The following is a 23,194-nucleotide window of genomic DNA, read 5'->3' as shown; positions in this document are numbered from 1 at the left end:
GCTTTGCTCATAGTTCATATTATCTTGAAGTTGCATCCCTTATGTTTGTGCTTTACATTTCAGTTACAAATTCAACCTGTCAGTTGAGGAAGCTGCTGAGTTAGCATGGCGGGCTTTTATCACAAACTATTCTGCGACAGAGCTAGTGGTGGCTGTGTTCCTGGTGGTATGCATTCTGTTTCTTAGTTTCTATCCTGATATTTGTTTTGTTCACTCAATAAGCACGATACAACATGCATGCAGATTTGTTAAACACCTTGCCATTTATATCTTTCTTTTGAAATCACATACACAACTGTTTATTTGAGTTACTTATTGGCGAAGTTCAGAGATTTTTTTTCCCGTCGTGTAATGCACACCCCTAGGTTGGGAATAGAGATTACCGTCAAGACGATGGTGATAAATTAACCCAAACCAAACATACATTGTTGTAGAGTATAGAAGGTGCTGTACAGTATAGACATGGGTCTAGACATCTAGACAAACCTACCTAGAATTTCTAAAACAATATAATTATAATGGTACATGTAAATTACATGCGTAGATTTATTCTTTTTGTATCGGCTTTCATGTTAGTAGATTCTAAAAAATATGGTGTGATGTATAAATAATTATGGTCAAAGCTACATTTCTGGAATTGGCAAACATTTTCCGAATCGCAAACATATTTTTTGAATTTGTGAACATTTATTTAATTCGCAAACTCTTTTTTTCAAATTTGCCTTGGATGTTAGTAGATTCTAAGGATATGGTGTGATGTACCCCCTCCGTCCTAAAATTCTTGTCGTAGATTTGTCTAGATACAGATGTATCTAACACTAAAATGTGACTAGATACATCTGTATGTAGATAAATCTAAGACAAGAATTTTGGGACGGAGGGAGTATAAAGAATTATGGTCAATGCTGTGTTTAGTGTTTGGGCCATTATTATTTGGAAGCAGGGTAAGAAAAGAAGATTATCATTTGGGCTTGATAGAGTATGATTATATCCGACTCGGTCGTGTCTGCATCAAACGCGTGTCCCACTTTGGAGAAGAATACACCAACCATTTTGGTAGCGGGCCTATAACTCATCTCAACAATTCTGTTTAGGTCTCATTCCGCTAATACGCTAGGCATCATCTCCTTTCCCGTATTTCTCTTAGTCTCACTCCCAAACACTTCACAATCCAACTGAGGGAATGCCAACATCCATGGTGGCATTATCCCATTCGGCCGTTCATGCCACTTGAGAGGATGGAGGCTCTAGCAACATCATGTGAGAGGCATCGATGCTAGTTATTTTGCCACCATCCTGGCCACGACAACAATGCCACAGAGCATATAGTGGAGGGTAGAGTAGGAAAGTGGTGCGACGGCGCCGCGGGAAGAGGTGTCTTCTTCCGGGCAAGTGTTAGGCAGATAGACAAGACTCCCAACAAAATGTCGATAAAGCGTCAGATTAGACAATGGATCAACATCAGTAGCACATATAGTGGAGGGTAGAGTAGGAAAGTGGAGCGACGGCGCCGCGGGAAGAGGTGCACTCGAACGGGGGGCACTACAGTCTGTTTCTTCTTCCGGGCGAGTGTCAGGCAGATAGAAAAGACTCCCAACAAAATGTCGATAAAGTCTTAGATTAGACAATGAATCAACATCAGTAGAAGGAGGTGAACATTGAGTTCTATGGGAGTCTCAACAATGCGCTCATCGGTAAGAGCAGCACGAGTAAGATCCTGGATTATTATTTTTGAGCAAGAAGGGACCTCAATCCCAAGAAAGTAGCAGAGAGAGCCAAGATAAGACATAAGAAACTGCATAACATGCCTTCACAAAGGCAATATACTCATGGTTTGCGTCGGTGATGATCATGTCATCAACATGAAAAAGAGTCCTACCAAGAGCAGAAAGGAGGGCAAACAACGTCGGATCTTGAGCACTCGCTGAAAACCAGCAACATCCACCATAGAGGCAAAACGTTCAAACCAGGCACGAGAGGCTTGCTTAAAGCCATAGAGAGAGCGATGAAGACGACTAAGCATGTCGTAAGGAGTAGAATACCCAGGTGGTGGTTGTATGTAAACCTCCTCACGCAACTCACTATTAAGAAAGGAATTCTTAACATCAAGCCTATACACGAACCAGTGGCGAACAGAGGCCACAAGCATACGGTTTTGCAGGAGCAAAAGTCTCATCGTAATCAGGACCATGCTCCTGCTGAAAGCCATGACCCACAAGACAAATTTTTCTAATGCTCAAGAGAACCATCAGAGTGAGTCCTAACCTTGTAGTCCCACCAAGTGATGGGACGATCACGAGGAGGAACATAAACAATATCCCACGTGCTGATGCACTCAAGAGCAGCAACCTCCTGTGTCATCACAAGGTGCCATTTGGTATGGACAACATCACAACAAGTCGGCTCAAGCACAGCAACGCCAACGCTTGGAAGACCAAGGCGGTCAACAGGCCGAAGCGGACGAGGACGCAAGCCATAAGTAGGTTGAGACGGGGAAGATGGCACATCAGTAGACGCATCGACAACATGCAGACGACCTATATAGAAGTTAGGAAAAAAATTGGAAGAATACGAGCTGGAATCATCGGGGGATAAACTGAGGTGATGAAGACAAGGAAGCCACCGGTTATGAAGGTGTAGAATCATGTGAAATAATCAGAGAAGCATAAGCAGTACAACTACTGGATCAGGGCTCAATAGGAGTGGTAGGAATGTCAGGAAAATTGTGGGAAGAGATATACTCCACTTAAAAGGCCAAAGAAGATGGACGCGGGTCATATCCTAAGAAATAGGCATCCGACGACCAACATGATCCCAACAACGATATTCCTTATGCTCATCGTTGTATCTTAAGAGGACACACTCAACAGACCGAGAAGTCAGTTTGGTGCGTTCACGAGGGGCAAGAAGGACCTAGCAATCACAAACAAAAAATTGAAGCGCCGAATAACCAATCAAATAGACGATCGAAAGAAGCATCACCCTGCAGAGCAGTGGATTGCTCCAGGTTGTTGAGATAGATGGAAGTGGAGACAGACTCGGCCCAAAAGTGCAGTGAAACAGAGGTGGTGACCATCAATGGAGGAGCCGTCTCAAGAAGGTGACGACGCTTGCGCTCAGCCACACCATTTTGAGCATGAGTACCAGAATAAGAGAACCAAAGTCTGCCCAGCAAGGATTCCACACAACAGCTTGGAGATACTCTCCACTAGAGTTACCATAGAACACATGAATAGGCGTAGAGAATTGAGTGTGGACCATGGCAGCAAAAGGCTTATAGATAAGACCTTACTACGAGAAGAAATAAAGTATATCCAGGTGTGTCGAGAGAAGTCACTAGCGGAGGCAAAGGGAGATGATCCCTCGAGATCAAAGTAACAAAGTCTAAAGGATGCTGAGACACTGTCTCGCCATGAGTATAAGGTAACTGGACCATGTATTAGAGATATCATCGGAGACGGATCCAAGAAGATCGTCTCGAACTAAGGATGAGAGATCACAAGTGACCCAAGGTGATGATGCCACTCTTGAAAATATCTGGTAGATAGGGCAACAGAGGCAGAGACTAGCGGCACTCGCAGTAGAGGGACTTGATCCGGCATCCCACTTACCTGTGCACTCTCCGTACCCCGCCGATCTGGTTAGGTGTTCCTTTCCTGTTTGCGGGTTGTGTGCCACGTGCTTGATTAAGCACCCTGGGTTCTCCTACTGTGCGCCCTTGGCCTTGACTTTTGGTAGCGCCTGTCCTCGGCTCGTCTCGTGCATAATCCAGGTACGCGTCGACTGTCCGAGCTCCTGCTCACCATTGGTGGTGCTTGAGCGTGCGGTTATGGTGTCACACATAAAGGGAACACGGGATGTGGGATTGAGACAGTGCTTGTAGCAACCCGCAGAAAGGCAAAGGATGCCCATCAAGGCTGGTAGGGAGCGAAGGTGGTCACAAAGGTGGACGTTGCTAGTGATGATCCTGGTGCCAGTGATGATCGACATGTACAAGTGTTCGACCACGAGCCTTCACCAAGGCAATGTACTTAGAGTCGTTGCCAGTGATGACCGACATGTAGAAGAAGTGTTCAACCACGAGTCGAATGGTGGACCAAAAGTGTAGGATAATGAGCACTCGCCTAAAACTAGCCGCAATCACCACTGAGACGAAGCGCTCAAAGCAGGCATGAGGGTTTTGCTTAGGGCCATATAGACAGCGACGAAGACGACAAAACCATGCCATTAGGAAGAGAACCGAGGTGGTGGCTAGTTGTAGGCATTCTTGACATCAAGCTGAGAGACAGACTAGCGGCGAATAGAAGCCACATTGAGAAGTGTGGGAAGAATGGTCAAGTGGCCCATATATATAGGACTAAATGTCTCTTCGTAGTCATGACCATGTTCTCACCACTAAACAAGCTTTCTTATGCTCAAGAGTATCATCAGTTTAAGCCTGGTAGACCCACTTACAAGTGATGAGACGAGAACGAGGAGGAAGGGAAATGAGATTCCACGTGCCGATGCGGGCAAGAGCATCAATCTTCGATGCCATCACATGCAGCCATTTGGGATGAACAATCTCACGGCAAGAAGTTGTCTTGGGAAGAGCCGAGCAGTAACCATAGCAGTCAATAGGCAGAAGCGGGCGAGCTCGAAAAGCATAATTAGGCTAAGCAGGAGGCGGTGCGTTTCCAACGAAAGAAGATATACTAGTCGAGGGAGATGGCTTATCAGAAGAATCCACAACACGCGGACCATGCGTGTAGTAAAGTCGAGGAACATGAGCAAAAGAAGGAACATATAAAAAGACAAAGTGAGTCATAACATTCCCACCAAGTGATGGGACGAACACGAGGAGGAAGAGAAAGAATATTGCACGTGCCGATGCGCTCAAGATCAACAATCTTCTCTGCCATCGCAAGATGCCATTTGGTATGAATAACATCACGATAAGAAGTCAGATCAAGAACACGAGTGCCAACGCTTGGAATACCAAGGTGGTTGACAGGCGGAAGCGGACGAGGAAGCAGGCCATAAGTAGGCCGAGAGGGCAAGTGGCACATCAGTAGACACATTCACAACACGCGGACGATGTATATAGAAGTGAGGAAAAGATGGAAGAATACGAGCAGAAATCATCGAGATGAACTCAGGTGATGGAGACAAGGAAGCCAAAACTGATGAAGGTGTAGAATCCTGTGATAAGCGAGATGAGGAAATCATAGGAGATGATGGCATTGGATATGCAATTATGGGAGAAGCAAGAGCATTACAATGAATGGATAAGGGAGTCACAGGAGTGTTGGATTAAAAAAAAAAGAAATCTCCTCCATTGAAAAGGTCGAGGAAGATGGACGCGGGTAGAAGGGATGAGACTTATCAAAAGTCATATCCCGAGAAGTAGGCATCCGACGCCCAACATGATCCCTTATGCTCATCGTTGTATCCTAAGAAGACACACTCAACGCACTGAGCAATCAGTTTGGTGCGTTCATGTGGGCAAGGACATAACAAACACAACCAAACAATTGAAGCACTGAATAATCAGGAAAGAATCAAATAGACGGCCAAAAGGAGCGCCACCTTGCAGAGCAATGGATTGCTTTGCTAAAGGAAGATGGGATAGATGGAAGTGGAGACAGACTCGGCTCAAAAGTGTGGTGAAAGAGAGGCGGTGACCAGCAATGAAGGAGCTGTCTCAAGAAGGTGACGATGCTTGCGCTCAGCCACGCCATTTTGAGCATGAGCACCAGGATAAGAGAACCAAAGTCTGCTCAGCAAGGATTCCATGCAACAGCTTGGAGATATACTCTCCACCAGAGTCACCATAGAGCACATGAATAGGCGTAGAGAATTGAGTGTGAACCATGGCAGCAAAAGGCTTATAGATAAGACCTCAGTACGAGAAGAAATAAAGTATATATCCAGGTGTGTTGAGAGAAGTCACTAGCGGAGGCACATGGAGAAGATCCCTTGAGATCAGAGAACAAGGATGAGAGATTTGGTAACCGGACCATGTATTAGAGACATCATCGGAGATGGATCCAAGAAGATCATGTCAAACTAAGGATGAGAGATCACAAGTGACCCAAGGTGATGATGCCACTCTTGAAAATATTTGGTAGACAAGGCAACAGAGGCAGAGACTGGCGGCACTGGCAATAGAGGGACTTGATCCGACATCCCATTTGCCTGTGCACTCTTCGTACCCCGCCAATCTGGCTAGGTGTTCCTTTCCTGTTTGCGGGTTGTGTGCCATGTGCTTGATTAAGCACCCTGGGTTCTCCTACTATGAGCCCTAGGCCTTGACTTTTGGTAGCGCCTGTCCTCGGCCCGTCTCGTGCATAATCCAGGTATGCGTCGACTGTCCGAGCTCCTGCTCCCCATTGGTGGTGCTTGAGCGTGCGGTTATGGTGTCACACATAAAGGGAACACAAGATGTGGGATTGAGACAGTGCTTGTAACAACCCGCAGAAAGGCAAAGGATGCCCATCAAGACTGGTAGGGAGCGAAGGTGGTCACAAAGGTGGACGTTGCTAGTGATGATCCTGGTGCCAGTGATGATCGACATGTAGAAGAAGTGTTCGACCACGAGTTGAACGGTGGACTGCAAGTGTAGGATAATTTGCACTCGCCAAAAACTAGCCGCAATCACCACTGAGACGTAGCACTCAAAGCAGGCATGAGGGTTTTGCTTAGGGCCATATAGACAACGACGAAGACGACAAACCATGCCATTAGGAAGAGAACCGAGGTGGTGGCTAGTTGTAGGCTTTCTTGACATCAAGCTGAGAGACAGACTAGCGGCGAATAGAAAGCCACATTGAGAAGTGTGCGAAGAGTGGTCAAGTGGGCCATATATATAGGAGAAAATGTCTCTTCGTAGTCATGACCATGTTCTCACCACTAAACAAACTTTGTTATGCTGAAGAGTATCATCAGTCTTAGCCTTGTAGACCCACTTACAAGTGATGAGACGAGAACGAGGAAGGGAAATGAGATTCCACGTGCCGATGCGGGCAAGAGCACCAAGCTACGATGCCATCACATGCAACCATTTGGGATGAACAACCTCATGGCAAGAAGTTGTCTCGGGAAGAGCTGAGCAGTAACCATAGCGGTCGAGCTCGAAAAGCATAAGTAGGCTAAGCTGGAGGCGGTGCGTTTCCAATGAAAGAAGATATACTAGACGAGGGAGATGGCTTATCAGAAGAATCCATACACACGCGGACCATGAGTGTAGTAAAGTCGAGGAACATGAGCAAAAGAAGGAACATATAAAAAGTCAAAGTGATTCATAACATTCCCACCAAGTGATGGGACGACGAACATTAGGAGGAAGAGAAAGAATATTGCATGTGAGGATGCGCTCAAGATCAACAATATTCTTTGCCATGGCAAAATGCCATTTGGTATGAATAACATCACGATAAGAAGTCAGATCAAGAACACGAGTGGCAACGCTTGGATGACCAAGGCGGTTAACAGGCGGAAGCGGACGAGGAAGCAAGCCATAAGTAGGCCGAGAGGGCAAGTGGCACATCAGTAGACACATTCACAACACGCGGGTGATGTATATAGAAGTGAGGAAAAGATGGAAGAATACGAGCAGAAACCATCGAGATAAACTCAGGTGATGGAGACAAGGAAGCCAATACTAATGAAGGTGTAGAATCCTGTGATAAGCGAGGTGAGGAAATCATAGGAGATGATGGCATTGGATCTGCAATTATAGGAGAAGCAGGAGCATTACAATGAATGGATTAGGGAGTCACAGGAGTGTTGGATTGAAAAAAAGAAGAGATCTCCATTGAAAAGGTCGAGAAAGATGGACGTGGGTAGAAGGGATGAGACTTATCAAAAGTCATATCCCGAGAAAGTAGGCATCCGACGCCCAACATGATCCCTTATCATCATCGTTATATCCTAAGAAGACACTCAACGCACTGAGCAGTCAGTTTGGTGCATTCACGTGGGCAAGGACATAACAAACACAACCAAACAATTAAAGCATTGAATAATCAGGAAAGAATCAAATAGACGGTCAAAAGGAGCGCCACCCTGCAGAGCAATGGATTGCTTTGCTAAAGGAAGATGTGATAGATGGAAATGGAGACAGACTCGGCTCAAAAGTGTGGTGAAAGAGAGGCGGTGACCAGCAATGGAGGAGCTGTCTCAAGAAGGTGACGATGCTTGCGCTTAGCCACGCCATTTTAAGCATGAGCACCAGGATAAGAGAACCAAAGTCTGCTCAGCAAGGATTACATGCAACAGCTTGGTGATATACTCTCCACCAGAGTCACCGTAGAACCCATGAATAGGCGTAGAGAATTGGGTGTGAACCATGGCCGCAAAAGGCTTATAGATAAGACCTCAGTGCGAGAAGAAATAAAGTATATATCCAGGTGTGTTGAGAGAAGTCACTAGCGGAGGCAAAGGGAGAAGATCCCTCGAGATCAGAGAACAAGGATGAGAGATGAGGTAACCGGACCACGTATTAGAGACATCATCGGAGACGGATCCAAGAAGATCACGTCAAACTAAGGATGAGAGATCACAAGTGACCCAAGGTGATGATGCCACTCTTGAAAATATTTAGTAGACAAGGCAACGGAGGCAGAGACTGGCGGCACTGGCAATAGAGGGACTTGATCCGCCATCCCATTTGCCTGTGCACTCTTTGTACCCCGCCAATCTGGCTAGGTGTTCCTTTCCTGTTTGCGGGTTGTGTGCCACGTGCTTGATTAAGCACCCCGGGTTCTCCTACTGTGCGCCCTAGGCCTTGACTTTTGGTAGCGCCTGTCCTCGGCCCGTCTCGTGCATAATACAGGCACGCGTCGACTGTCCGAGCTACTACTCCCCAATGGTGGTGCTCGAGCGTGCGGTTATGGTGTCACACATAAAGGGAACACAAGATGTGGGATTGAGACAGTGCTTGTAGCAACTCGCAGAATGTTAAAGGATGCCCATCAAGACTGGTAGGGAGCGAAGGTGGTCACAATGGTGGATGTTGCTAGTGATGATCCCGGTGCCCGTGATGATCGACATGTAGAAGTGTTCGACCACGAGCCTTCACCAAGGCAACGTACTTAGAGTCGTTGCCACTGATGACCGACATGTAGAAGAAGTGTTCGACCACGAGTTGAATGGTGGACCGAAAGTGTAGGATAATGAGCACTCGCCAAAAACTAGACGCAATCACCACTGAGACGAAGCGCTCAAAGCAAGCATGAGGGGTTTGCTTAGGGCCATAAGACATCGACGAACATGACAAACCATGCCATTAGGAAGAGAACCGAGGTGGTGGCTAGTTGTAGGCTTTCTTGACATCAAGTTGAGAGACAGACTAGCGGCGAATCCAAAGCCACATTAGGACGTGTGCGAAGAGTGGTCATGTGGGCCATATATATAGGAGAAAATGTCTCTTCGTAGTCATGACCATGTTCTCACCACTAAACAAGCTTTGTTATGCTCAAGAGTATCATCAGTCTTGGCCTTGTAGACCCACTTACACATGATGAGACGAGAACGAAAAGGAAGGGAAATGAGATTCCACGTACCGATGCGGGCAAGAGCACCAAGCTACGATGCCATCACATGCAGCCATTTGGGATGATCAACCTCACGACAAGTTGTCTCGGGAAGAGCTGAGCAGTAACCATAGCGGTCAATAGGCAGAAGCGGGCGAGCTCGAAAAGCATAAGTAGGCTAAGCTTGAGGCGGTGCGTTTCCAACGAAAGAAGATATAATAGTCGAGGGAGATGGCTTATCAGAATAATCCACAACACACGGACCATGAGTGTAGTAAAGTCGAGGAACATGGGCAAAAGAAGGAACATCTAAAAAGTCAAAGTGAGTCATAACATTCCCACCAAGTGATGGGACGAACACGAGGAGGAAGAGAAAGAATATCGCACGTGCCGATGCGCTCAAGATCAACAATCTTCTCTGCCATCGCAAGATGCCATTTGGTATGAATAACATCAGGATAAGAAGTCAGATCAAGAACACGAGTGCCAACGCGTGGAATACCAAGGCGGTTAACAGGCGGAAGCGGACGAGGAAGCAAGCCATAAGTAGGCCGAGAGGGCAAGTGGCACATCAGTAGACACATTCACAACACGCGGACGATGTATATGGAAGTGAGGAAAAGATGGAAGAATACGAGCATAAATCATCGAGATAAACTCAGGTGATGGAGACAAGGAAGCCAAAATTGATGAAGGTGTAGATTCCTGTGATAAGCGAGGTGAGGAAATCATAGGAGATGATGACATTGGATCTGCAATGATGGGAGAAGTAGGAGCATTACAATGAATGGATAAGGGACTCACAGTAGTGTTGGATTAAAAAAAAGAAGTGATCTCCTCCATTGAAAAGGTCGAGGAAGATGGACGCGGGTAGAAGGGATGAGACTCATCAAAAGTCATCTCCCGACAAGTAGGCATCCGACGCCCAACATGATCCCTTATGCTCATCGTTATATCCTAAGAAGATAACAAAGGTGGTCACAAAGGTGGATGTTGCTAGTGATGATCCTGGTGCCAGTGATGATCGACATGTACAAGAAGTGTTCGACCACGAGTTGAACGGTGGACTGAAAGTGTAGGATAATGAGCACTCGCCAGAAACTAGCCGCAATCACCACTGAGACGAAGCGCTCAAAGCAGGCATGAGGGTTTTGCTTAGGGCCATATAGACAACGACGAAGATGACAAACCATGTCATTAGGAAGAGAACCGAGGTGGTGCCTAGTTGTAGGCTTTCTTGACATCAAGCTGAGAGATAGACTAGCGGCGAATAGAAAGCCACATTAGGAAGTGTGCGAAGAGTGGTCAAGTGGGCCATATATAGGAGAAAATGTCTCTTCATAGTCATGACCATGTTCTCACCACTAAACAAGCTTTGTTATGCTGAAGAGTATCATCAGTCTTAGCCTTGTAGACCCACTTACAAGTGATGAGACGAGAACGAGGAGGAAGGGAAATGAGATTCGACGTGCCGATGCGGGCAAGAGCACCAAGCTACGATGCCATCACAAGCAACCATTTGGGATGAACAACCTCATGGCAAGAAGTTGTCTCGGGAAGAGCTGAGCAGTAACCATAGCGGTCGAGCTCGAAAAGCATAAGTAGGCTAAGCTGGAGGCGGTGCGTTTCCAACGAAAGAAGATATACTAGACGCGGGAGATGGCTTATCAGAAGAATCCATAACACGCGGACCATGAGTGTAGTAAAGTCGAGGAACATGAGCAAAAGAAGGAACATATAAAAAGTCAAAGTGAGTCATAACATTCCCACCAAGTGATGGGACGACGAACATGAGGAGGAAGAGAAAGAATATTGCATCTGAGGATGCGCTCAAGATCAACAATATTCATTGCCATGGCAAAATGCCATTTGGTATGAATAACATCACGATAAGAAGTCAGGTCAAGAACACGACTGCCAACGCTTGGAAGACCAAGGCGGCTAACAGGCGGAAGCGGACGAGGAAGCAAGCCATAAGTAGGCCGAGAGGGAAAGTGGCACATCAATAGACACATTCACAACACGCGGACGATCTATATAGAAGTGAGGAAAAGATGGAAGAATACGAGCAGAAATCATCAAGATAAACTCAGGTGATGGAGACAAGGAAGCCAAAACTGATGAAGGTGTAGAATCCCGTGATAAGCGAGGTGAGGAAATCATAGGAGATGATGACATTGGATCTGCAATGATGGGAGAAGTAGGAGCATTACAATGAATGGATAAGGGACTCACAGTAGTGTTGGATTAAAAAAAAGAAGTGATCTCCTCCATTGAAAAGGTCGAGGAAGATGGACGCGGGTAGAAGGGATGAGACTCATCAAAAGTCATCTCCCGACAAGTAGGCATCCGACGCCCAACATGATCCCTTATGCTCATCGTTATATCCTAAGAAGATACACTCAACGCACTGAGCAGTCAGTTTGGTGCGTTCATGTGGGCAAGGACATAACAAACACAACCAAACAATTGAAGCCCTGAATAATCAAGAAAGAATCAAATAGACGGTCGAAAGGAGCGCCACCCTACAGAGCAATGGATTGCTTTGCTATAGGAAGATGAGATAGATGGAAGTGGAGACAGACTCGGCTCGAAAGTGTGGTGAAAGAGAGGCGGTGATCGGCAATGGAGGAGCTGTCTCAAGAAGGTGACGATGCTTGCGCTCAGCCATGCCATTTTGAGCATGAGCACCAGGATGAGAGAACCAAAGTCCGCTCATCAAGGATTCCATGCAACAGCTTGGAGATATACTCTCCACCAGAGTCACCATAGAACACATGAATAGGCGTAGAGAATTGAGTGTGAACCATGGCAGCAAAAGGCTTATAGATAAGACCTCAGTACGAGAAGAAATAAAGTTTATATCCAGGTGTGTTGAGAGAAGTCACTAGCGGAGGCAAAGGGAGAAGATCCCTCGAGACCAGAGAACAAGGATGAGAGATGAGGTAACCGGTCCACGTATTAGATACATCATCGGAGATGGATCCAAGAAGATCACGTCAAACTAAGGATGACAGATCACAAGTGACCCAAGGTGATGATGCCACTCTTGAAAATATTTGGTAGACAAGGCAACAGAGGCAGAGACTGGCGGCACTGGCAATAGAGGGACTTGATCCGGCATCCAACTTGCCTGTGCACTCTTCATACCCCGCCGATCTGGCTAGGTGTTCCTTTCCTGTTTGCGGGTTGTGTGCCACGTGCTTGATTAAGCACCCCGGGTTCTGCCACTGTGCGCCCTTGGCCTTGACATTTAGTAGCGCCTGTCCTCGGCCCGTCTCGTGCATAATCCATGTTTGCGTCGATTGTCCGAGCTCCTGCTCCCCATTGGTGGTGCTCAAGCGTGCGATTATGGTGTCACACATAAAGGGAACACAAGATGTGTGATTGAGACAGTGCTTGTAGCATCCCGCAGAAAGGCAAAGGATGCCCATCAAGACTGGTAGGGAGCGAAGGTGGTCACAGAGGTGGACGTTGCTAGTGATGATCCCGGTGCCAGTGATGATCGACATGTAGAAGTGTTCGACCACGAGCCTTCAACAAGGCAATGTACTTAGAGTCGTTGCCAGTGATGACCGATATGTAGAAGAAGTGTTCGACCATGAGTTAAATGGTGGACCGAAAGTGTAGAATAATGAGCACTCGCCAAAAACTAGCCGCAATCACCACTGAGATGAAGCGCTCAAAGCAAGCATGAGGGGTTTGCTTAGGGCCATATAGATAGCGACGAAGACGACAAACCATGCCATTTGGAAGAGAACCGAGGTGGTGGCTAGTTGTAGGCTGTCTTGACATCAAGTTGAGAGACAGACTAGCGGCGAATAGAAAGCCACATTGAGAAGTGTGCGAAGAGTGGTCATGTGGGCCATATATATAGGAGAAATTGTCTCTTCGTAGTCATGACCATGTTCTCACGAGTAAACAAGCTTTGTTATGCTCAAGAGTATCATCAGTCTTAGCCTTGTAGACCCACTTACAAGTGATGAGATGAGAACGAGGAGGAAGGGAAATGAGATTCCACGTACCGATGCGGGCAAGAGCACCAAGCTATGATGCCATCACATGCAGCCTTTTGGGATGAATAACCTCACGGCAAGAAGTTGTCTCGGGAAGAGCTGAGTAGTAACCATAGCGGTCAATAGGCAGAAGCGGGCGAGCTCAAAAAGCATAAGTAGGCTAAGCTTGAGGCGGTGTGTTTCCAACAAAAGAAGATATAATAGTCGAGGGAGATGGCTTATCAGAAGAATCCACAACACGCGGACCATGAGTGTAGTAAAGTCGAGGAACATGAGCAAAAGAAGGAACATATAAAAAGTCAAAGTGAGTCATAACATTCCCACCAAGTGATGGGACGAACATGAGGAGGAAGAGAAACAATATCACACGTGTCGATGTGCTCAAGATCAACAATCTTCTCTGCCATCGCAAGATGCCATTTGGTATGAATAACATCACGATAAGAAGTCGGCTCAAGAACACGAGTGCCAAATCTTGGAAGACCAAGGCGGTTAAAAGGCGGAAGTGGACGAGGAAGCGGTACATCAGTAGACACATTCACAACATGCGGATGATGTATACAGAAGTGAGGAAAAGATGGAAGAATACGAGCAGAAATCATCGGGATAAACTCAGGTGATGGAGACAAGGAAGCCAAAACTGACGAAGGTGTAGAATCCTGTGATAAGCGAGGTGAGGAAATCATAGGACATGATGACATTGGATCTGCAATTATAGGAGAAGCATGAGAAGTCCAATGAATGGATAAGGGAGTGACAAGAGTGTTGGATTAAAAAAAAGATCGACATTGAAAAGGTCGAGGAAGATGGACGCGGGTAGAAGGGATGAGACTCATCAAAAGTCATATCCAGAGAAATAGGCATCCGACACCCAACATGATCCCTTATGCTCATCGTTGTATCCTTAGAAGACACACTCAACGGACTGAGCAGTCAGTTTAGTGCGTTCACGTGGGCAAGGACATAACAAACACAACCAAACAATTGAAGCGCTGAATAATCAGGAAAGAATCAAATAGACGGTCGAAAGGAGCGCCACCCTGTAGAGCAATGGATTGCTTTGCTGAAGGTTGATTAGATGGAAGTGGAGACATACTCGGCCCAAAAGGGTGGTGAAAGAGAGGCGGTGACCATCAATGGAGGAGCCGTCTCAAGAAGGTGACGATGCTTGCGCTCGGCCACGCCATTTTGAGCATGAGCACCAGGATAAGAGAATCAAAGTCTGCTCAGCAAGGATTCCATGCAACAACTTGGAGATATACTCTCCACCAGAGTCACCATAGAACACATGAATAGGCGTAGAGAATTGAGTGTGAACCATGGCAGCACAAGGCTTATACATAAGACTTCAGTACGAGAAGAAATAAAGTATATATCCAGGTGTGTTGAGAGAAGTCACTAGCGGAGGCAAAGGGAGAGGAAGATCCCTCGAGATCAGAGTGAACAAGGATGAGAGATGAGGTAACTGGACCACGTATTAGAGACATCATCGGAGATGGATCCAAGAAAACCACATCAAACTAAGGATGAGAGATCACAAGTGACCCAAGGTGATGATGCCACTCTTGAAAATATCTGGTACACAAGGCAACAGAGGCAGAGACTGGCGGCACTGGCAATACAGGGACTTGATCCGGCATCCCACTTGCCTGTGCACTCTTCGTACCCCACCGATCTGGCTAGGTGTTCCTTTCCTCTTTGCGGGTTGTGTGCCACGTTCTTGATTAAGCACCCCGGGTTCTCCTACTGTGCGCCCTTGGCCTTGACTTTTGGTAGCGCGTGTTCTCGGCTCGTCTCGTGCATAATCCAGGTACGCGTCGACTGTCCGAGCTCCTGCTCACCATTGGTGGTGGTCGTGCGTGCGGTTATGGTGTCACACATAAAGGGAACACGGGATGTGGGATTGAGACAGTGCTTGGAGCAACCCGCAGAAAAGCAAAGGATGCCCATCAAGACTGGTAGGGAGCGAAGGTGGTCACAAAGGTGGACGTTGCTAGTGATGATCCTGGTGCCAGTGATGATCGACATGTAGAAGAAGTGTTCGACCACGAGCCTTCACCAAGGCAATGTACTTAAGAGTCGTTGCCAGAGATGATTGACTTGTAGAAGAAGTGTTTGATCATGGGTTGAATGGTGGACCGAAAGTTTAGGATAATGAGCACTCGCCAAGAAGATAATGTCGAACTAAGGATGAGAGATCACAAGTGACGCAAGGCAATGATGCCACTCTTGAAAATATCTGGTAGACAAGGCAACAGAGGCAGAGACTGGCGGCACTGGCAGTAGAGGGACTTGATCCGGCATCCCACTTGCTTCTTCGTACCCTGCCGATCTGGTTGGGTGTTCTTTTCCTGTTTGTGGGTTGTCGTCGGCTCGTCCCGTGCATAATCCAGGTACGCGTCGACTGTCCGAGCTCCTGCTCACCATTGGTGGTGCTTGAGTGTGCGATTATGGTGTCACACAAAAAGGGAACACGGGATGTGGCATTGAAACAGTGCTCATAGCAACCCGCAACAAGGCAAAGGATGCCCATCCAGGTAGGGAGCGGAGGTGGTCACAAAGGTGGACGTTGACTCCATAGGAGTCTCAACCGTGCGGACATAAGAAATTCACTGTGACGAGCCTTCACCAAGGCAATGTACTTAGAGTCGTTGCTAGTGATGATCGACATGTAGAAGAAGTGTTCAATCACGAGTTGAATGGTGGACTGAAAGTGTAGGATAACGAGCAAAAGAAGATATAATAGTCGACGGAGATGGCTTATCAGAAGAATCCACAACATGTGGACCATGAGTGTAGTGAGTCGAGTTACATGAGCAAAAGAAGAAACATATAAAAAGTCAAAGTGAGTCATAACATTCCCACCAAGTGATGGGACGAACACGAGGAGGAAGAGAAACAATATCTGATGAGGAAAAAAACCGTATGTCAGATTTGTTTGACTACTTCTAGATGCTTCCACTCTAGTGTAGTATTTCTTTTGTTTTCTTTTCTACCCTACCTACTGTTTTCTAGAGTCTTCTAGTTGTGAGTAGCTATGAGTAGAATGGTGAAACTTACATAATGTTTTCTAGAGTATTCTAGCTATAAGTAGAAGTATGTGAAGGCTTCCCGTAGCCCTATAAATAGAGGTCCTCACCTACTTTGTACCAGACTATGTACCCACTACCTGTAATAGAACTTGTTGTTCTTATCTAAGATCTTGGAGTAGATCTTGTGCCCTAGGAGTTCTGGATTGAATTCTTGCTGCCCTATCGGCCTACATCCGCCTCTAGAGCGATATCTAGCACAACACGTTGAAGCTGTTCCTTCAACACTTTTGTTGTACACATTGTAGCAGCAAGGTGGAGTTGCTCCTCCACAATCTTTGTGCTGCTTCAGGTGGCATCAGAGCCTCGTTGACCCAGACTATAGTTCTTGTTGTTCTCTTCGAGGGCAAGCTGCAGCAAGTAATGGAGCAATTGGAGAAGAGGATGGATGCTGCAGAATAACAAATCAAAGAGCTGCGTGAAGATCTTAATCGGAGACTTGACCAGCTGGTTGAGATGATAAGAAAGGGTGTTCCCCCTGCTACCAATGAAGGAGATTCATCTAAAGAAGAAGATGTTCATCAAAGAAGGAGAGGTAATCTTGGAGCAAGACCGCCACAACAACGTGCTGTTCAACGTGCTTCAAGAAGGCCAATTTATGTTGGAACTTCTGAAGGTGAAGAATATGATGAAGCCCTTGAAGAAGCTGATCTCTATGCATATCGGAGAGTACCCAACCCTACATATGCAAGGGATACATACAAGGTGAAAGCTGAGATCCCAACTTTTAATGGAAATGTTGATATTGAAGGGTGCCTAGATTGGTTATATGAAGTGGAGACTTTCTTTGAGGTCATGGAGGTTCCGGAAGATCGTAGAGTCCCTTTGGTCGCATACAAGCTGAAAGGAGGAGTCGGTGCATGGTGGCATCGCGTTCAAGAAGAGCGTAGGCTGAGAGGAGAACCTCGTGTGAGAACTTGGCGGCAAATGAAAAGTCTCTTGAAAGGGAGATTTTTGCCTGCTGATTATGACCAGATCCTATTTATCCAATTTCAAAATTGTGCTCAAGGAAATAGAACTGTTTCAGATTATACGGAGGAGTTTCTAAGGCTACAAGTGAGGTGCAACCTTGCTGAAACTGAAGATCAACAAGTTGCAAGGTACATCAATGGTCTCAATGATGCTATTCAAGATTGATGATGCTGCAGATCAAGCACAAGCTCTAGCCTTAAAAGCCGAGAGGTTTGTGAGGACAAGAAAGGCAACTAAGGCTCCATATCCTCCATATCCTCATACCGAAGGCATGTCTAGGAGTCAGCCTAATAGTGGAAGAAAAGACCGCTCCACCAAAGGCAAAATGACCCATCCAGAAGTAAACTAGAGGCAAGGGTAAGTCCAATGAAGGCCCAAAATCCTATAAATGTGGTGAAGAGGGACACATATCCAGCGGTTGCCCACTAAGGAAATTTGTTAACACAACTATCCATGATGGTGAAGGCGATGAGGAAGAATATGAATCTGAAGATGTAGAGGGACAAGAAGTTTGTCAAGAAGAAGGTGAAGAGGTGGTATGTGTGATTCAGCGCCTCCTATGCTCCACACCACAACCTGAAGACAAACAAAGGAAGAAAATATTTGAGAGCAAATGCACAGTGAATGGCATGCAAGTTAGTGATTGATAGTTGCAGCTGCGAGAATCTTATCCCCCAGAACTTGGTGAGCCATTTAAAGCTTGATACTCATGATCATCCAAACCCCTACACTATTGGGTGGATCAAGAAAGGAGTGCATATGAGGATCACCAAACAATGCAACTTGCCACTTCCCTTGGGCAAGCATTATCGCTCAAATGTGTTGTATGACATAGTTGATATGGACGCTAGCCATGTTCTTCTTGGGAGACCTTGGCAATTTGATGTGGATACTACACACAAGGGCAAGGAAAACTCTTGCTCTTTCATTTGGAACAAGAGAAAGATCATTATCTTACCAAACAAAACCGAAGGTAATACCTCTAAGGAGGAAGGGAAAACTATGTTAACTATCTCCCATACCTCTCATGAGTTTATGGAAGGCTTGAAGGAGGCAGATTTGTGTGTTGCACTTGTTGTAAAACGAGAAGAGCACCTGACTATTGAAATTCCAGCAAAGGTACGTGGTTTATTGGTAGAATTTCAGAACATACTTGGAGAGCCACAAGGCTTTTTTTAAGGTTAGCCACAAGGCTTGCCGCCGATGAGAGGAATTCAACATAGAATTGACTTAATTCTGGGAGCAAGTCTTCCTAATCTTCCAGACTATCGAATGAGCCCAAAGGAGCATGATATATTGAAGGAGCAACAATCACCTCTGCCATCGCAAGGAGCCATTTGGTATGAATAACATCATGATAAGAAGTCAGCTCAAGAACATCAGCGCGAACGCTTGGAAGACCAAGGCGGTTAACAGGCGGAAGCGAACGAGGAAGCAAGCCATAAGTAGGCTAGGAGGGGAAGTGGCACATCAGTAGACACATTCACAACACGCGGACTATGTATATAAAAGTGAGGAAAAGATGGAAGAATACGAGCAAAAATCATCGTGATAAACTCAGGTGATGGAGACAAGGAAGCCACAACTGATGAAGGTGTAGAATCCTGTGATAAGCGAGGTGAGGAAATCATAGGAGATGATGGCATTCGATCTGCAATTATCGAAGAAGCAGGAGCAGTACAACGAATGGATAAGGGAGTGATAGGAGTGTTGGATTTAAAAAAAAAGAGATTTCCTCCATTGAATGGGTCGAGGAAGATGGACGCAGGTGACTCAAGGCGATGATGCGAGTGCTGAAAATAGCTGGTAGGCAAGGCAACAGAGTTTGAGACCGGCGGCGATAGCAGCAAAGGGACTTGATCCAGCATCCCACGTGCCTATGCACTCTCCCTACCCTACCGATTTGGCTTGGTGTTCTTCTCCTGTTTGCGGGTTGTGTGCCATGCACTTGATTAAGCACCCCAGGTTCTACTATGCGCCCTTGGTCCTGGCTTTAGGTAGCGGCTTGTCCCGTGCATAATCCAGGTACGCGTCAACTATTCAAGCTCTTGCTATGGTGTCGCGCAACAAGGGAACACGGGATGTAAGATTGAGACAGTGCTCATAGCAACCCACAGCAAGGCAAATGATGCCCATCAAGATTGACATGGAGCGAAGGTGGGCACAAAGGTGGACGTTGACTCCACATGAGTCTCAACAGTGCGCTCATTAGTAAGTGCAGCACGAGCAAGATCCTGGATATACTTTTCTTTGGCAATAATGAACAATCTCAAGGAAGTAGCGAAGAGGATCAAGATCAGACATACGAAATTCACTATGACGAGCCTTCACGAAGGCAATGTACTTAAGAGTCGTCGTGATTGACATGTAGACGAAGTGTTTGACCATGAGTTGAATGGTGGACTGAAAGTGCAGGATCATGAGCACTCGCCAAAAACCGGCCGCAATCACCACTGAGACGAAGGGCTCAAACCAGGCACGAGGGGTTTGCTTAGGGCCATATAGACAGTGACGGAGACGACAGACCATGCCATTAGGAAGAGAACCCAGGTGGTGGCTACTTGTAGGCATTCTTGACATCAAGCTGAGAGATAGACTAGCGGCGAATAGAAGCCATATTGAGAAGTGTGCGAAGAGTGGTCATGTGGGCCATATATATAGGAGCAAATGTCTCATCGTAGTCATGACCATGTTCTTACTACTAAACGAGCTTTCTAACACTCAAGAGTATCATCAGTCTTAACCTTGTAGACCCACTTACAAGTGACGAGACAAGCACGAGGAGGAAGGGAAATGAGATTCCACATGTCGATGCGGGCAAGAGCATCAATCTTCGATGCCATCACATGCAGCCATTTGATATGAACGACCTCGCGGTAAGAAGTCGTCTCGGGAAGAGCTGCACAGTAACCTTAGCGGTCAATAGGCAGAAGCGGGCGAGCTGGAAAGCCATAAGTAGGGTGAGCTGGAGGAAGTGTGTTGCCAACAAAAGAAGATATAATAGTCGAGGGAGATGGCTCATCAGAAGAATCCACAACATGCGGACCACGAGTGTAGTCAAAGTGCCAAAGAGTGCCTTTACTATCTACTGGGAGGGAAGTACCATCGGCAGTAAGAATATGAATAGGAGAATCTGGAGGTGGATTGGAGGACAAATTGGAAGAATCATAAGTTGTATGACCAAGGATACATGGAGGTGTACCTGATATTGTAAAGTGGTCTCTTGGTACCATTACAGTAAGTAGCAAAACCTTGAAAACCTGTCGATGGAGAACCAAAAGAAGCAGCTACCAGACACTAACGTCCTGTAATCTCTAGCGTAGTCTGGGGCTCAATGGAAGAGGTCGACGAAGAAGCATCACGAGACGAAGAATCACTCAATTTTCTAGAAGCGGTCGCAGATTGGGGATCGTTCCAACTAGTTTTTTAGTTTCATATTTTATCTGTTTTTCTCTATCTTTTTGTTTTTTTGCCAAACCGGAAAGGTCGAGGAAGATGGACAAAGGTAGAAGGAAGAGACTCATCAAAAGTCATATCCCGAGAAATAGGCATCTGAGGACCAACATGATCCCAACAATGATATCCCATGTGCTCATTGTTGTATCCTAAGAAGAGACTCTACAGACTGAGTAGTTAGTTTGGTGCATTCATGTGGGGCAAGAAGGACATAGCGAACATAACCAGACAATTGAAGTGCCGAATAATCAGGAAACAATCAAATAGACGCTTGAAAGGAGTGCCACCCCTTCAGAGCAGTGGATTGCTGAAGATTGATGTGATAGATGGAAGTGGAGACAGACTCGACCCAAAAGTGCGGCGGAAGAGAGGTAGTGACTATCAACGGACGAGCCGTCTCAAGAAGGTGACGATGCTTGCACTCAACCACACCATCGCCATTCTGAGCATGTGCACCAGGACAAGAGACCCGTGCAAGATTACCTTGCTCGGTAAGGACTACATGTAACAGCTTGGAGATATATTCTCGAGCAAAGTCAGCATAGAACACATGAATAGGCGTAGAGAACAGAGTGTGAACCATGGCAGCAAAAGACATATCTAGATATGACCTCACTACGGGGAGAAATAAAGCATATCAATGTGTGTCAAGATAAATCGTCTATACATATTCTCCAGCAGAGTCAGCATAGAACACACGAATAGGCGTAGAGAACTGAGTGTGAACCATGGCAACAAAATGTTTATATATAGATAAGACCTCACTATGGGAGAAATCAGGGTCAGGCTAGCAAAATTAGAGTCCCTGTGGGAAACTCAATCCAACAATAGAGAATTAAACAGGTGTAGTGTATATATCATAATATCTTACATAGCAAGGAATATATTCAAGAATCATACCTATTCGAAGCTTGGTTGCATAGTCTTTACTTGAATAACAACAATCTTTTAGTGTTCTTTGAATTAAAATCTTCAATTATATCCTCGTAATCAATGTTCTCCAACACTTCACTCTCAAGTGCTATTGTGGCCAAATCAGTAACCCTTTATTGTGTCATTGTAGTACACATATAGGACTTCAATAGCTTTAATTTTGAAAAGCTTCTTTCTGCTGATGCAACAGTCACATGAATGGTCAATAGAACTATGTATGCAATACCTGCATTGGGAAAACAATCATGTCACTTTAAAAACTTTAGAATTTCAATTGGCCCCATATCATCCTTTGGAATGGAGTCTTTAAGTAACCTCAACTCAACTGCAGTTCATTGGCATCAATGTCAGATTTGCTATCTTTTTTAAGGGCCGCCTCAAGATTATCACAAGAAGATTTCAAGCTCTCATTATCCAATGACTGCAATGATTTGGAAGTAAATAAGAAACGAAAATCTTTCTGCTAACCTCATTGAACATATAAATCACTCTATGCAACCCGCCGTTCCAGCGCCATCCACCGTTCAAACTGATCAGGTACGCTCAATCTGCCTGGCTGGCCGTGGTCAGCGTACTTTTCATCGCCGTGGTAAACATCCATGCGCTCGTTCTTCTGTACTCCGCATAACCGGGCTAGAGTGACTGACGCATGGGCCAGCCTTGCACATGGGCCAGCCTCGCAGCGACAACGTGTGTGCGTGCTTATGTCCGGGTGAAAGCAGAGCGAGCAGGGTCCCGTGAAAATATCTCCTCTCCCGTGCTCTCCCCTCTCCGATCCCCTCCTTCCCTCTCCTCTCCCTTGCCTTCTCACCCGTGCTCCCCCTCCCCCGATCCCCTCCTTCCCTCCCGTCGCGCTGCCGGCTCCACGCGGCGGCCGACGCGGCCTTCTCTCCCCGGCGCTCGAGGTGCAGCAGCGGGTGCGACAGTTCTTGGTCCAGCCGGGTCGGGCGCAGGTCGCCGACATCACACGCCGCGCGCCGTGATTCTGCATCGGGCGCAGATCTTCGCCCCGCCACCTCTCCTCCTCGTCCTTCTTTCTCTCTCCCATGCCGCCACCATTGCAAGGAGCAGGGGAGATAGGCGGCGAGGACAAGAAGCAGCGGGTTGGTCGCGGTGGGCTTGAGAAGCTGGGGAGATGGAGGAGAGCAGGAGGCCGTCGTGGTTCGTCATGGAGATGGCGCCGCCGGCAAGATGGTTGAGGTACGTGTCTGAT

General features: G+C 46.4%; 1 long non-coding RNA gene across 17 annotated transcripts in view; it reads left to right on the top strand.

Moving 5' to 3' along the window:
* Positions 1-23,194, top strand: part of LOC125550572 — a 38,707-nt gene that overhangs the window by 4,330 nt on the left and 11,183 nt on the right. For 15 of the 17 annotated variants that reach the window (XR_007301705.1, XR_007301703.1, XR_007301698.1 and 12 more), the window contains one exon: positions 64-23,181. This is a non-coding gene — a long non-coding RNA (uncharacterized LOC125550572). The remainder of the gene's footprint in view (positions 1-63; positions 23,182-23,194) is intronic. The other 2 variants (XR_007301714.1, XR_007301711.1) reach the window with 2 other exon arrangements.

The sequence above is a fragment of the Triticum urartu genome, chromosome 1 (genome assembly GCF_003073215.2).
Source record: "Triticum urartu cultivar G1812 chromosome 1, Tu2.1, whole genome shotgun sequence".
Classification (NCBI taxonomy): domain Eukaryota; kingdom Viridiplantae; phylum Streptophyta; class Magnoliopsida; order Poales; family Poaceae; genus Triticum; species Triticum urartu.
The sequence above is the reverse complement of the archived record's forward strand: the minus strand, read 5'-3'. Positions and strand labels throughout refer to the sequence as shown.